This window comes from Podarcis pityusensis, assembly GCF_964106645.2.
Source record: "Podarcis pityusensis genome assembly, chromosome: W".
In the NCBI taxonomy this organism is placed as follows: Eukaryota; Metazoa; Chordata; class Lepidosauria; order Squamata; family Lacertidae; genus Podarcis; species Podarcis pityusensis.
In genome coordinates, this window is record NC_138045.1 from 7728017 (window position 1) to 7741523 (window position 13507).

The window sequence follows — 13507 nt, forward strand, 5'->3', positions numbered from 1 at the left end:
GGAACGGGTTCCCAGTGACAATAAAAAGCCTAAGAGAATGTACTGTCTTTGAACGTATTTTGACAGCTAGCTCTGCATCTGAAATACAATTTGGATACAATATTGCTGATAGGTATCTCCTGGTCCTAAAGTAACTGCCTAAGATAGATTGTTATCTTTCTGGTGAATTGGGGGACTAAAGGGAGAAGAAATTACTTTAAGAACTTTATGACTGTTACAGTGTCCCCCTAGTGGAATTTGGAACTAGTTACAACTGCAGCTGGCCTGAGGAAATTTCTCACACTGTTTTCCTGGAACTTTCCATTTCAAAACAACTTTGACTCTGACTGTGTGACTGACCTTGAGTTTTATCTAGAGGGGTATGGCAGATGGGAAAGAGAAGATAGACTTGTTACAGGTAACAAGGTCTGGCAGAGTATATCGCACAGACGGTGGACTGCAAAGGAGAGCTTCGACATCTGCCCCCCCTGGAGTTCCAACAGCAACCTCATCGGCACAACCTAAAACTAAAGGTATGGCAAGTGACGATGCCCTGGCTCAGGCACTGGCTAAAATTAATGAATCTTTGGATAGAATAAGTAAACAAGTAGCAGAGGCATCGGATAAGATTGATCAAAATACGACAAGTATTAACCAAAATACGGCAAGTATCAATAATTTGGGACAGAAAGTAAATACTAATACAGAAACCATTCAGAAATTATTACAGGAATCTGCTTCGACACGTAAGATTGCCGAAGAGGCTAAAGAAATTGCTACAGCTACGGTTGCAGAGGTTCAAGAGAAGATACCACCGCTACATAAACAACTTGAAGACCATAAGTCAATCCTGTCTATGATCGAGTTGAAGGAGAAACAAGTGAACTTAAGGGTCAGAGCCGTACCTGAAGTGGAGAAAGACAACTTAGTTGAATTTCTTACGCAGGAATTTCTAGATTTTTGGAATCCAGATTTGGGGAAAGACAGTTTTAAAATAGTGAATGCTTTTAGACTTGGAAAAGGAGGGGGAAAGAGGATGAGAGATTGTTTGATCACCCTCCGAACAAAAGAAGAGAGAGACAAGATTTTGAGTTTGCATTTCCAGAAGACACTGGAAATACAACAGTCAAAAGTGGAGATATTTAAGGATATTCCGAAACATCTTCTGGATCTCAGGTTTAACTACAAAGACCTGGTTACCCTGTTGAGAAGTAACGGAATTAACTTTAGGTGGGAATTTCCTCAAGGCCTATCCTTTAGTTACAAAGGAAAGAAGATAAAAATAAGATCGGAAGACGACAAAGACAAATTTTGGAGAGACCACGGAGAAGACCTACAGAAGAAAATTACAGGAGAGTTAAGAGCAATTGTAAGAGAAACTTTAGACACACCAGGACTATCTCTGGAACTAAAAGACCGCCTGAAAAATGTGATACCACCGACGGAACAGGAACAGGCACTGGGTGCCGTTGGAGGAGAACCAAAATAATTACATCATGGCCCTGCAACTATTAAGTTGGAATTGTAATGGTCTCAACTCCCCTCAGAAAAGGAAATCTGTGTTTCATTTACTAAAAAAGGAACAATTGGACTTGATTTGCCTACAAGAAACACATATAACAAGATTACACAGGAAATTACTGATAAATAAAAGACTTGGTCAGGAGTTTATTTCATCGGACAAAGTTAAAAAAAGAGGGGTTGTGATTTATGCAAAGGACAGATTATCACCGAAATTTATTTTTAAAGATGACTGTGATGGGACGATGAGCTGCTTGTGTGTAAAATCCAAGTCCCTCAGAGTTTGGTCAAGTTTGCAAACCTCTGTCTGTAACGGAGCCCCTTAAACATGGCTCCGTCAGTCGCTGGCAGATTCCGACAGTGGTTGCTTTCGGAATCGCTTCCAACATAAAAGCTCCTTAACGGAAACACGTCTTCTGGACTCTCTGCGTGACAGTTTCCGGCGAGGAGTGGGTGTCCCTACAGGAGGTCCTGAAACCTCCCCACTGTTTTCGCTGGAAGTGTCTCTGAGCCATCCCTCCAGCTCACTTTCCCTCAGCTCACCTCCTCTCCCCCTACTGGTTCCCTCTTCAGCTGCTGAGTCTCTCCCAACCTGTGTGAGCCCCTTCACCTCCCTTCCTTCCGATGGCAGTTCCCTGACATCCACCTCCCCTCCAGGGCCCCCTTCACCCCCTCTCGCCCCCTCCTCTACGGGCGGTGAGGAGGCAAAACCCCGGAATGAACTTCCTTCATCTTCCGATGTCTCGAACACTTCTCTCCACCTGTTGCGGTTCCTGGTCTCGAAGTACTCCTCCTCCTCAGAGTCCATCTCCCCTTCCCCTTCCGAGTCCGGGAATCCTTCCAACTCCTCCTCCTCATCGGTGGTCCCAAAGTATTCCCTCCGGAACCTCTCCACAGGCTGAGGTTTCCTTGGGAACCTTTGATGGAACGTTTCTATCAATACCTTGTCATTGATATCTTCTGCCATTACCCAAGTGTTTTCTGACTCCGGTTCTCCTTCCCACGCTACCAAATACTCCACCTGATCCCCCTTCCACCTGGCGTCGAGGATTTCTGCCACATGGCTGCTGCATTCCCTTTCTTCTATGACCGGTCCCCGAGTGGCCATCCCTTCTCGTCCCCCCTCATACGGTGACAGTAACGACCTGTGAAATACTGGGTGCAGTTTCATGTGGTTGGGTAACCGGAGCCTGAAAGCCACTGGGTTGACCTGTTGAATGACCTCAAAGGGACCCAATCTCCTGGGTCTTAATTTCTTACAACCTCCTTTGAACGGCAACCCTTGGGTTGACAGCCACACCCTATCTCCCACCCTTATGGTTTCACCTTCCCTTCGGTTCTTGTCTGCCTGCCTCTTGTATTCTTCCTTCGCCCTTTCTAAGTTGAGTTGGAGCTGACGATGGATTGCTTCCATTTCTTCTACAAAATGCTCGGCTGCCGGGACGCTCCATCTCTCCCCTTCTCCCCCTGGGAAAGCCCTGGGATGACACCCATAATTAGCCAAGAAGGGGCTCATCCCTGTGGACACATTCTCGGCATTGTTGTAGGCAAATTCCGCCAGCGCCAACTTTTCTACCCAGTCATTCTCTCTGTCATTGACATAACACCTCAGGTATTGCTGGAGGACACCGTTTGCTCTTTCCGCCTGCCCGTTGGTTTCAGGGTGCCGGGCAGTCGAAAAGTTGACCTCCACCTGCAGTAAGCTCATGAGCTTCCTCCAGAACCTGGAAGTAAATTGTTTTCCTCGGTCTGAGACCACCCTCAATGGCACCCCGTGCAACCTAAAAATGTGTTCTACAAATAACTTCGCTGTCTCTTCCGCCGTGACTGCATGCGAGCAGGCTACAAAGTGGCACATCTTTGTTAGTAGGTCTACCACCACCATGATGGCTGTTTTCCCCTTGGACTTCGGCAGATCAGTCATAAAATCTATCGACACTGCCTCCCAAGGTCGTTCTGGGGTTGGTAAGGGTTCTAATAGCCCCGCCGGCGCCCGCCTCTCCCCTTTGGCTCGCTGGCATTGCTCGCACCCTCTTACATACTCCCGTACATCTTCCCTCACCTTAGGCCACCAAAATCCCCTGGTGACCAACCACATGGTTTTGTGTTGTCCAAAATGCCCCGCCGTGGGGCTGTCGTGCAACTGCTTGAGTACCCTCCCCCTTAAGTCTCCTTCAGGGATATACAGTGCCCCTTTGTAATACAAAGCTCCATTTCTTTCCTCGAAACCCCCTGGTCCCTCTCCCTCACCCCTAAGACCTCTGAGCTTATTCTGGGCGTATTCATCATTCTCTGTTTCCTCTACCAGTTCTCTTTGTCCCACCAATGCCGCCCCACACACCCAGCGGTCCTCTGGGATGACATGTCTCTCTTCGGGTGCCCCCTCCCCTTCCAAATATTCAGGTTTGCGTGAGAGAGCGTCCGCCCTAACATTTTCTGGACCTGGCACATAACAAATCTCAAAGTGGAATTTGGAGAACTCCTGGGCCCATCTCACTTGCCGTTGGTTGAGCACTCGTGCCGTTCTCCAATACTCTAAGTTCTTGTGGTCCGTGCACACTTGCGCCTTATGTTGTGCCCCAATTAATAAATGCCTCCATCTCCTGAACGCTTCATGAATGGCTAGTAGTTCTCGGTCATACACCATGTAGTTCCTCTCAGATTTGTTCAGCTTTCGCGAAAAAAAGGCACACGGTCTCCACTCCGACTCCTCCTTGCCAGGCTGCAGAAGCACCGCCCCCACAGCCCGGTCTGATGCGTCCGTTTCCACTCGCATCGGTTTTTGTAAATCCACATGCAGGAGCTGTTCTTCCGAAGCGAACGCCCTTTTCAGCTCCTCAAAAGCTCGCTCCGCCTCCGCCGTCCAAACGAATTTCCTCTTACTGCTGAGACAGTCCGTAATAGGCGCCGTCAAGTGGGCAAAATTTCTGATGAACTTCCGATAGAAGTTTCCAAATCCAAGGAATCTTTGCACATCCTTCCTTGTTTTCGGTGTTTTCCATTCCAGTACCGCTTGGACCTTGCCAGGATCCATGGCCAATCCCTTGTCCGACAAGCGGTACCCCAGGAATTCCACCTCCTTGGCATGAAACTGACACTTCTCTAGCTTCACCCACAGCTGATTGGCTTGCAGTCTGCCCAACACTTCCCTGACGTCTCTCACATGCTGCTCCTCAGTCTCGGAATATACTAACACGTCATCTAAGAAGGCCACACAATTCTTGTAAAGCAAAGGCCCCAGGACGTGGTTCATAAACGATTGAAAGCACGCGGAGCCTGCTTGTAAGCCGAAGGGCATAACTAAATATTCAAATGCCCCCAAAGGGGTGAACATGGTGGTTTTCCATTCATCCCCCTTCCTTATTTGTATCAGGTTGTACGCCCCCCTCAGGTCCAGTTTAGTAAAAATCTTTCCCTTCCTGACCCTTGTCAAAATGTCATCAATTCTGGGCATCGGGAAAGTCACTGGTTCTGACACTGCATTTAAGGCCCTGAAGTCCACTACAAGTCTAGGTTTGTCCGTGTTTTTTTTATCCACAAAAAACACTGGGCTGCCCCCCACCGCCCTGGACTCTCTGATGAACCCTCTCTTCAGGTTCTTGTCAATGAACTCCCTTAGCTCCTGCATCTCTCTGTCTGACATGGCGTACAGCTTGCCTACAGGGAGCTGTGCCCCAGGGAGTAAATTGATTTGACAGTCAAAGGGTCTATGTGGGGGTAGTTTGTCTGCCTCCCTCTCGCTGAAGACGTTGCTCAGGTCGGCGTATTGTTGGGGAACCTTCCCCTTCTCCGTTACTTCCGTCCCTGCTAGAGTGGCTCTGGCCCCTCCTTGAGCCTCCCGCTCTTTGCCGTGTTCTAGACAATGTGCTGACCCAAAGGAGACCACTCTCTGATGCCAGCCCATTAGCGGATCATGTAACGCTAGCCAGCTCATCCCCAAAATAATGGGAGCTCCTCCCAAGGTAGCCACATTAAACGCTATTAGCTCAGTGTGTCTTGCTACCCTCATTATCATTGGGACGGTCTGCTGGCTGACTTCTCCTCCCAGCAGCTCCCTTCCATCGATCGTGGTCACCTGTAAAGGGTTACTTAAAGGGATAGTCTGTATCTGGTGCTCAGCAGCAAACTCCTTACTCATGAAATTGCAGGAGCTGCCTGAGTCCAATAGCGCCTTTATCTTTAGTGGGTGTCCGTTAGGCAGCTCTAGTAACACCTCTATCACTAGGGCGGGTTTAGGAGGTTCCGGCGTGGGCACTTTCACTGCTCTTTGGCCTGGCTGCTGTGCCCTGACGGTGGCAGCCAGGCGTTGGCTTTTACTTGCTCCGGTACCTTTTCCTCCCTCTCCCCAACAGCTCCCGCCATTCCTTGCCATTCCTTTCTTTGGGGGCAGACTCTAGCAAAATGACCTGGCTGTTGGCAGAGATAACATTTCTTGGCGCCCTTCCCCTCCTTCTTCCGCTCTTCACTGGGCTTTGAAACTGCGCGCGCGCGCGCTGTTCCAATTTCCATCGGCTCTCCCGGCGGGAACGGTGGCTCTGGAATCTCTGGAATGCGAAGCTCCCGCCAACGTTCCCCCTTCCCTTCCCGCCTCTCCAAGGCTCTCGCCTCTTGGCGCGCTCCTATGGTCAGCGCTGATTTGGTCAGCTGGTCCATAGACTCCGCCCTGGGCGCCCGGGAAAGTTCGTCTTTCACAGCCGAAGAAAGCCCTTCTTCAAAGAGCATTTGAATGGGTTCCGCCGATAGATCCCACCCCAATTTATGGATCAACATGGTAAACTCAGTCCAGTACTCACGAACAGATCGGCTCCCCTGTTTGCACGCCATTAACTGTCTGCGTACCACTCCCTGCTCAATATCGCTGGAAAACATCAGATCCATGGCACGAAAAAACTTCCTCGTGTCCTTCAGGATGTCATTATTCGTTGCCATCAGGGGCCTCACCCAGTCTTTCGCCCCCTTTTCGAGATGCCCAATCACAAAAGCCACCCGCGATTCCTCGTCGGGAAAGTCATCAAACTGCAGATTAAGGGCATATTGCATCTCTGTCCTAAAGGCATGATAGTCCTTGGGCTCCCCCCCAAACTTCTGTACCAATCCTGGCAACTTTCTGGCGAGCGGGGTGGTTTTCCCCTTCTCTGCATCTTGAGCCCTCCTCTCCCCGAGCCTCGCCGTCTGCAGCGCTAGCTGGACCTCCAAGGCCCGGTACCTTTCTTCCAGGCTTGGACCCGCTCCAGCTCCTGCTTCTCCGGTTCTGGCTGGGTTGCTCATGATGCCTTCTCCTGCACAAGCTGCTCACGGAGACTGTCGGAATGCTGTGATGGGACGATGAGCTGCTTGTGTGTAAAATCCAAGTCCCTCAGAGTTTGGTCAAGTTTGCAAACCTCTGTCTGTAACGGAGCCCCTTAAACATGGCTCCGTCAGTCGCTGGCAGATTCCGACAGTGGTTGCTTTCGGAATCGCTTCCAACATAAAAGCTCCTTAACGGAAACACGTCTTCTGGACTCTCTGCGTGACAGTTTCCGGCGAGGAGTGGGTGTCCCTACAGGAGGTCCTGAAACCTCCCCACTGTTTTCGCTGGAAGTGTCTCTGAGCCATCCCTCCAGCTCACTTTCCCTCAGCTCACCTCCTCTCCCCCTACTGATTCCCTCTTCAGCTGCTGAGTCTCTCCCAACCTGTGTGAGCCCTTTCACCTCGCTTCCTTCCGATGGCAGTTCCCTGACAATGACCAAGGAAGATTTGTGGGAATTGAAATTCAAACACAAGGAGAAAAATTTTTGATAGTAGGAATTTACGCACCAAATGAGGGGAAATCTGATGTTTTTAAGAAGTTGCATGAGACTTTGATGGACTATTTGGATTATAACATGATTTTGATGGGAGACATGAATGGAGTGGTATCTACACATATGGACAAAGCACAAAGACAGGTAGTCACTAAGGATGGTAGACTACCGAAAACCTTTTTTGAGATGACAGACAACTTGGACTTAGTTGATATCTGGAGAACAAGGAACCCCGTAGCTAAAGAGGGAACCTTCTTTTCTGAAGCCAAAATGACATGGACAAGAATTGACCAAATATGGGTAACTAGAGGAATGGCACCAAAGACAAGAAAGGTGGAAATATGCCCGAAAACTTGCTCCGACCATAATGCTGTCAAGATGGAAATGAAACTAATACCAACTGGCTCCTTCAGATGGAGGATGAATGACACCTTATTTAGAGACGAAGAAGTGTTAAAGAAGGCCCAAAAAACCTTGAGAGACTATTTTGAGATAAATATGAATACCAATGTGGAAAAAAGAGTAATCTGGGACGCAAGTAAAGCGGTTATGAGAGGGTTTCTGATACAACAGAATGCAGTAAAGAAGAGAATTCAAAATGAGAAGAAGGATAAAATATTGGAGAAAATAAAGGAAAGTGAAAAAAGATTGAGAACAAATCCAAAATCTCAAGAGATTCTGAGAGAATTAAAGCTATACCAAGTACAATATATGAAAATGACGAATCAGGAAATAGAATGGAAAATTAAACAAATGAGACAAAAGACATTCGAGTCGGCTAACAAATGTGGGAAACTGTTGGCTTGGCAAATGAAAAAAAGACAAAAATTAAATACAGTTACGAATTTAGAAGTGGAAGGAAGGAATATACAGAACCCAGCTGAGATTAGAAATTGTTTCCAGAGGTACTTTAAACAACTATATACACAAGGGCCACTGAAAGAAACTGATCTAGATCAATTTTTGAAAACAAATGGATTATAAAAAATCTCCCAAGAAAATAAATTAATGTTGAACTATAAAATAACTGAACAGGAGATAGAAGGTGCCATTCAAAACATGCAATTGGGTAAGTCTCCAGGACCGGATGGATTGACCTCTAGATATTATAGATCTTTGAAAGAATGGCTAGTACAACCCTTGAAAGAGGTCTGTAATGAAATAATGGAGGGGAAAAGGGCACCAGAGTCGTGGAAAGAAGCTTATATTACACTTGTACCGAAAACAGAGACTGAAAAGACACAGCTTAAGAACTACCGCCCCATATCATTACTTAATGTGGAGTACAAATTTTTTGCAGACATTTTGGCTAAGAGGTTTAAAAAAGTGTTGATGGAAGAGATTCATAAAGATCAAGCGGGCTTTCTCCCGGGAAGACACTTGTCTGACAATTTGAGGAATATAATTGATATCTTGGAAAAGCTAGAAGTGAACATAAATACTAAAGCAGTTTTGATATTTGTGGACGCGGAGAAAGCTTTTGACAACATTTCTTGGAATTTTATGAAGAAGAACCTACAGGGTATGGGGGTAGGCCAAGGCTTTGAAAACGGTATAAGTGCAATGTCAGGGAACTGCCATCGGAAGGAAGGGAAGTGAAAGGGCTCACACAGGTTGGGAGAGACTCAGCAGCTGAAGAGGGAACCAGTAGGGGGAGAGGAGCTGAGCTGAGGGAAAGGGAGCTGGAGGGATGGCTCAGAGACACTTCCAGCGAAAACAGTGGGGAGGTTTCAGGACCTCCTGTAGGGACACCCACTCCTCGCCGGAAACTGTCACGCAGAGAGTCCAGAAGACGTGTTTCCGTTAAGGAGCTTTTATGTTGGAAGCGATTCCGAAAGCAACCACTGTCGGAATCTGCCAGCGACTGACGGAGCCATGTTTAAGGGGCTCCGTTACAGACAGAGGTTTGCAAACTTGACCAAACTCTGAGGGACTAGGATTTTACACACAAGCAGCTCATCGTCCCATCACAGCATTCCGACAGTCTTCGTGAGCAGCTTGTGCAGGAGAAGGCATCATGAGCAACCCAGCCGGAACCGGAGAAGCAGGAGCTGGAGCGGGTCCAAGCCTGGAAGAAAGGTACCGGATGTTGGAGGTCCAGCTAGCGCTGCAGACGGCGAGGCTTGAGGAGAGGAGGGCTCAGGATGCAGACAAAAAGGGGAAAGACACCCAGCTCGTCAGAAAGGTACCAGGATTGGTGCAGAAGTTTGGGGGGGAGCCCAAAGACTATCATGGCTTTCGGACAGAGATGCAATATGCCCTCAATCTGCAGTTTGATGAATTCCCTGACGAGGAATCACGAGTGGCTTTCGTGATTGGGCATCTTGAAAAGGGGGCGAGAGACTGGGTTAGACCCCTGATGGCAGCGAATAGTGACGTCCTAAAGGACACGATGAAGTTCTTTCGCGCCATGGATCTGATGTTTTCCAGCGATATTGAACAGGGAGTGGTCCGCAGACAGTTAATGGCTTGCAAACAGGGGAGCCGATCTGTCCGTGAGTACTGGACTGAGTTCACCATGTTGATCCATAAATTGGGGTGGGATCTATCGGCGGAACCCATTCAAATGCTCTTTGAAGAAGGGCTTTCTTCGGCTGTGAAAGACGAACTTTCCCGGGCGCCCAGGGCGGAGTCTATGGACCAGCTGACCAAATCAGCGCTGACCATAGGAGCGCGCCAGGAGGCGAGAGCATTGGAGAGGCGGGAAGGGAAGGGGGAACGTTGGAAGGAGTTCCGCATTCCAGACATTCCAGAGCCAACTTTCCCGCCGGCAGAGCCGATGGAAATCGGAACAGCGCGCGCGCGCGCAGTTTCAAAGCCCAGTGAGGGGGGAAAGAAGGAGGGAAAAGGCGCCCGGAAATGCTATCTCTGCCAACAGCCAGGTCACTTTGCCAGAGTCTGCCCCCAGAGGAAGGAATGGCAAGGGATGGTAGGAGCTGTGGAGGGAAGAGAGGAAGAAATACCGAAGCAAGTAAAAGCCAACGCCTGGCTGCCACCGTCGGGGCACAGCAGCCAGGCCAAAGAGCAGTGAAAGTGCCCACGCCAGAACCTCCTAAACCCGCCCTAGTGATAGAAGTGGCGCTAGAGCTGCCAAACGGACACCCTCTAAAGATAAAGGCGCTGTTGGACTCAGGCAGCTCCTGCAATTTCATGAGCAAAGAGTTTGCAGCTGAACACCAGATACAGACGATCCCTTTAAGCAACCCCCTGCAGGTGACCACGATCGATGGCAGGGAGCTGTTGGGAGGAGAAGTCAGCTTGCAGACCGTCCCAATGATAATGAAGGTGGCAAGGCACACCGAACTGATAGCGTTTAATGTGGCCACCTTGGGAGGAGCTCCCATTATATTGGGGATGAGCTGGCTAGCGTTACATGATCCGCTGGTGGGCTGGCATCAGAGAGTGGTTTCTTTTGGTTCAGCACATTGCTTAGAACACTGCAAAGAGGGAAAGGGTTTGGCAGGGGCCCAAGCCACCCTAGCAGGGACTGAAGTAACGGAGAACGTGAAGGTACCACGACAATACGCAGATCTCCGCGACGTCTTCAGCGAAAGGGAAGCTGACCAATTACCCCCGCATAGACCCTTTGACTGTCAAATCAATTTACTCCCTGGGGCACAGCTCCCTGTAGGCAAGCTGTACGCCATGTCAGACAGAGAGATGCAGGAGCTAAGAGAGTTCATTGACAAGAACCTGAAGAGAGGGTTCATCAGAGAGTCCAGGGCGGTGGGGGGCAGCCCAGTGTTTTTTGTGGATAAAAAAAACACGAACAAGCCGAGGCTTGTGTGTGACTTCAGGGCCTTAAATGCAGTGTCAGAACCAGTGGCTTTCCCTATGCCCAGGATTGACGACATTTTGACAAGGGTCAGGAAGGGAAAGATTTTTACTAAACTGGACCTAAGGGGGGCGTACAACCTGATACGAATAAGGAAGGGGGATGAATGGAAAACCACCATGTTCACCCCTTTGGGGGCATTTGAATATTTAGTTATGCCCTTCGGCCTACAAGGAGGCTCCGCGTGCTTTCAATCGTTTATGAACCACGTCCTGGGGCCTTTGCTTTACAAGAATTGTGTGGCCTTCTTAGACGACGTGTTGGTGTATTCTGAGAATGAGGAGCAGCATGTGAGAGACGTCAGAGAAGTGTTGAGCAGGCTGCAAGCCAACCAGCTGTGGGTGAAACTGGAGAAGTGTCAGTTTCATACCAAGGAGGTGGAATTCCTGGGGTATCGCCTGTCAGACAAGGGATTGGCCATGGATCCCGGCAAGGTCCAGGCGGTGCTGGAATGGAAAACACCCAAAACAAGGAAGGATGTGCAGAGGTTCCTAGGATTTGGGAACTTCTATCGTAAGTTCATCCGAAACTTTGCCCACCTGACGGCGCCCATTACGGACTGTCTCAGCAGTAAGAAGAAGTTCGTTTGGACTGAGGAGGCGGAGCGAGCATTTGAGGAACTAAAAAGGGCCTTCGCCTCGGAACAACAACTCCTGCATGTGGATTTACAAAAACCGATGAGAGTGGAAACTGACGCATCAGACAGAGCTATTGGGGCGGTGCTTCTGCAGCCAGGGAAGGAGGAGTCAGAGTGGAGACCGTGTGCCTTTTTTTCGCGAAAGCTGAACAAATCCGAGAGGAACTACACGGTGTATGACCGAGAACTACTAGCCATTCATGAGGCGTTCCGGAGATGGAGGCACCTGCTAATTGGCGCACAACATAAGGTGCAAGTGTGCACTGACCACAAGAACCTAGAGTATTGGAGGACGGCACGAGTGCTCAACCAACGGCAAGTGAGATGGGCCCAGGAGTTCTCCAAATTTAACTTTGAGATTTGTTACGTGCCAGGCCCAGAGAACATTAGGGCGGACGCTCTCTCACGCAAACCTGAATATTTGGAGGGGGAGGGAGCACCCGAAGAGAGACATGTCATTCCAGAGGACCGCTGGGTGTGTGGGGCGGCATTGGTGGGACAAAGAGAACTGGTAGAGGAAACAGAGAATGATGAATACGCCCAGAATAAGCTCAGAGGTCTTAGGGGTGAGGGAGAGGAACCAGGGGGTTTCGAGGAAAGAAATGGAGCTTTGTATTACAAAGGGGCACTGTATATCCCTGAAGGAGACTTAAGGGGGAGGGTACTCAAGCAGTTGCACGACAGCCCCACGGCGGGGCATTTTGGACAACACAAAACCATGTGGTTGGTCACCAGGGAATTTTGGTGGCCTAAGGTGAGGGAAGATGTACGGGAGTATGTAAGAGGGTGTGAGCAATGCCAGCGAGCCAAAGGGGAGAGGCGGGCACCGGCGGGGCTATTAGAACCCTTACCAACCCCAGAACGACCTTGGGAGGCAGTGTCGATAGATTTTATGACTGATCTGCCGAAGTCCAAGGGGAAAACAGCCATCATGGTGGTGGTAGACCTACTAACAAAGATGTGCCACTTTGTAGCCTGCTCGCATGCAGTCACGGCGGAAGAGACAGCGAAGTTATTTGTAGAACACATTTTTAGGTTGCACGGGGTGCCATTGAGGGTGGTCTCAGACCGAGGAAAACAATTTACTTCCAGGTTCTGGAGGAAGCTCATGAGCTTACTGCAGGTGGAGGTCAACTTTTCGACTGCCCGGCACCCTGAAACCAACGGGCAGGCGGAAAGAGCAAACGGGGTCCTCCAGCAATACCTGAGGTGTTATGTCAATGACAGAGAGAATGACTGGGTAGAAAAGTTGGCGCTGGCGGAATTTGCCTACAACAATGCCGAGAATGTGTCCACAGGGATGAGCCCCTTCTTGGCTAATTATGGGTGTCATCCCAGGGCTTTCCCAGGGGGAGAAGGGGAGAGATGGAGTGTCCCGGCAGCCGAGCATTTTGTAGAAGAAATGGAAGCAATCCATCGTCAGCTCCAACTCAACTTAGAAAGGGCGAAGGAAGAATACAAGAGGCAGGCAGACAAGAACCGAAGGGAAGGTGAAACCATAAGGGTGGGAGATAGGGTGTGGCTGTCAACCCAAGGGTTGCCGTTCAAAGGAGGTTGTAAGAAATTAAGACCCAGGAGATTGGGTCCCTTTGAGGTCATTCAACAGGTCAACCCAGTGGCTTTCAGGCTCCGGTTACCCAACCACATGAAACTGCACCCAGTATTTCACAGGTCGTTACTGTCACCGTATGAGGGGGGACGAGAAGGGATGGCCACTCGGGGACCGGTCATAGAAGAAAGGGAATGCAGCAG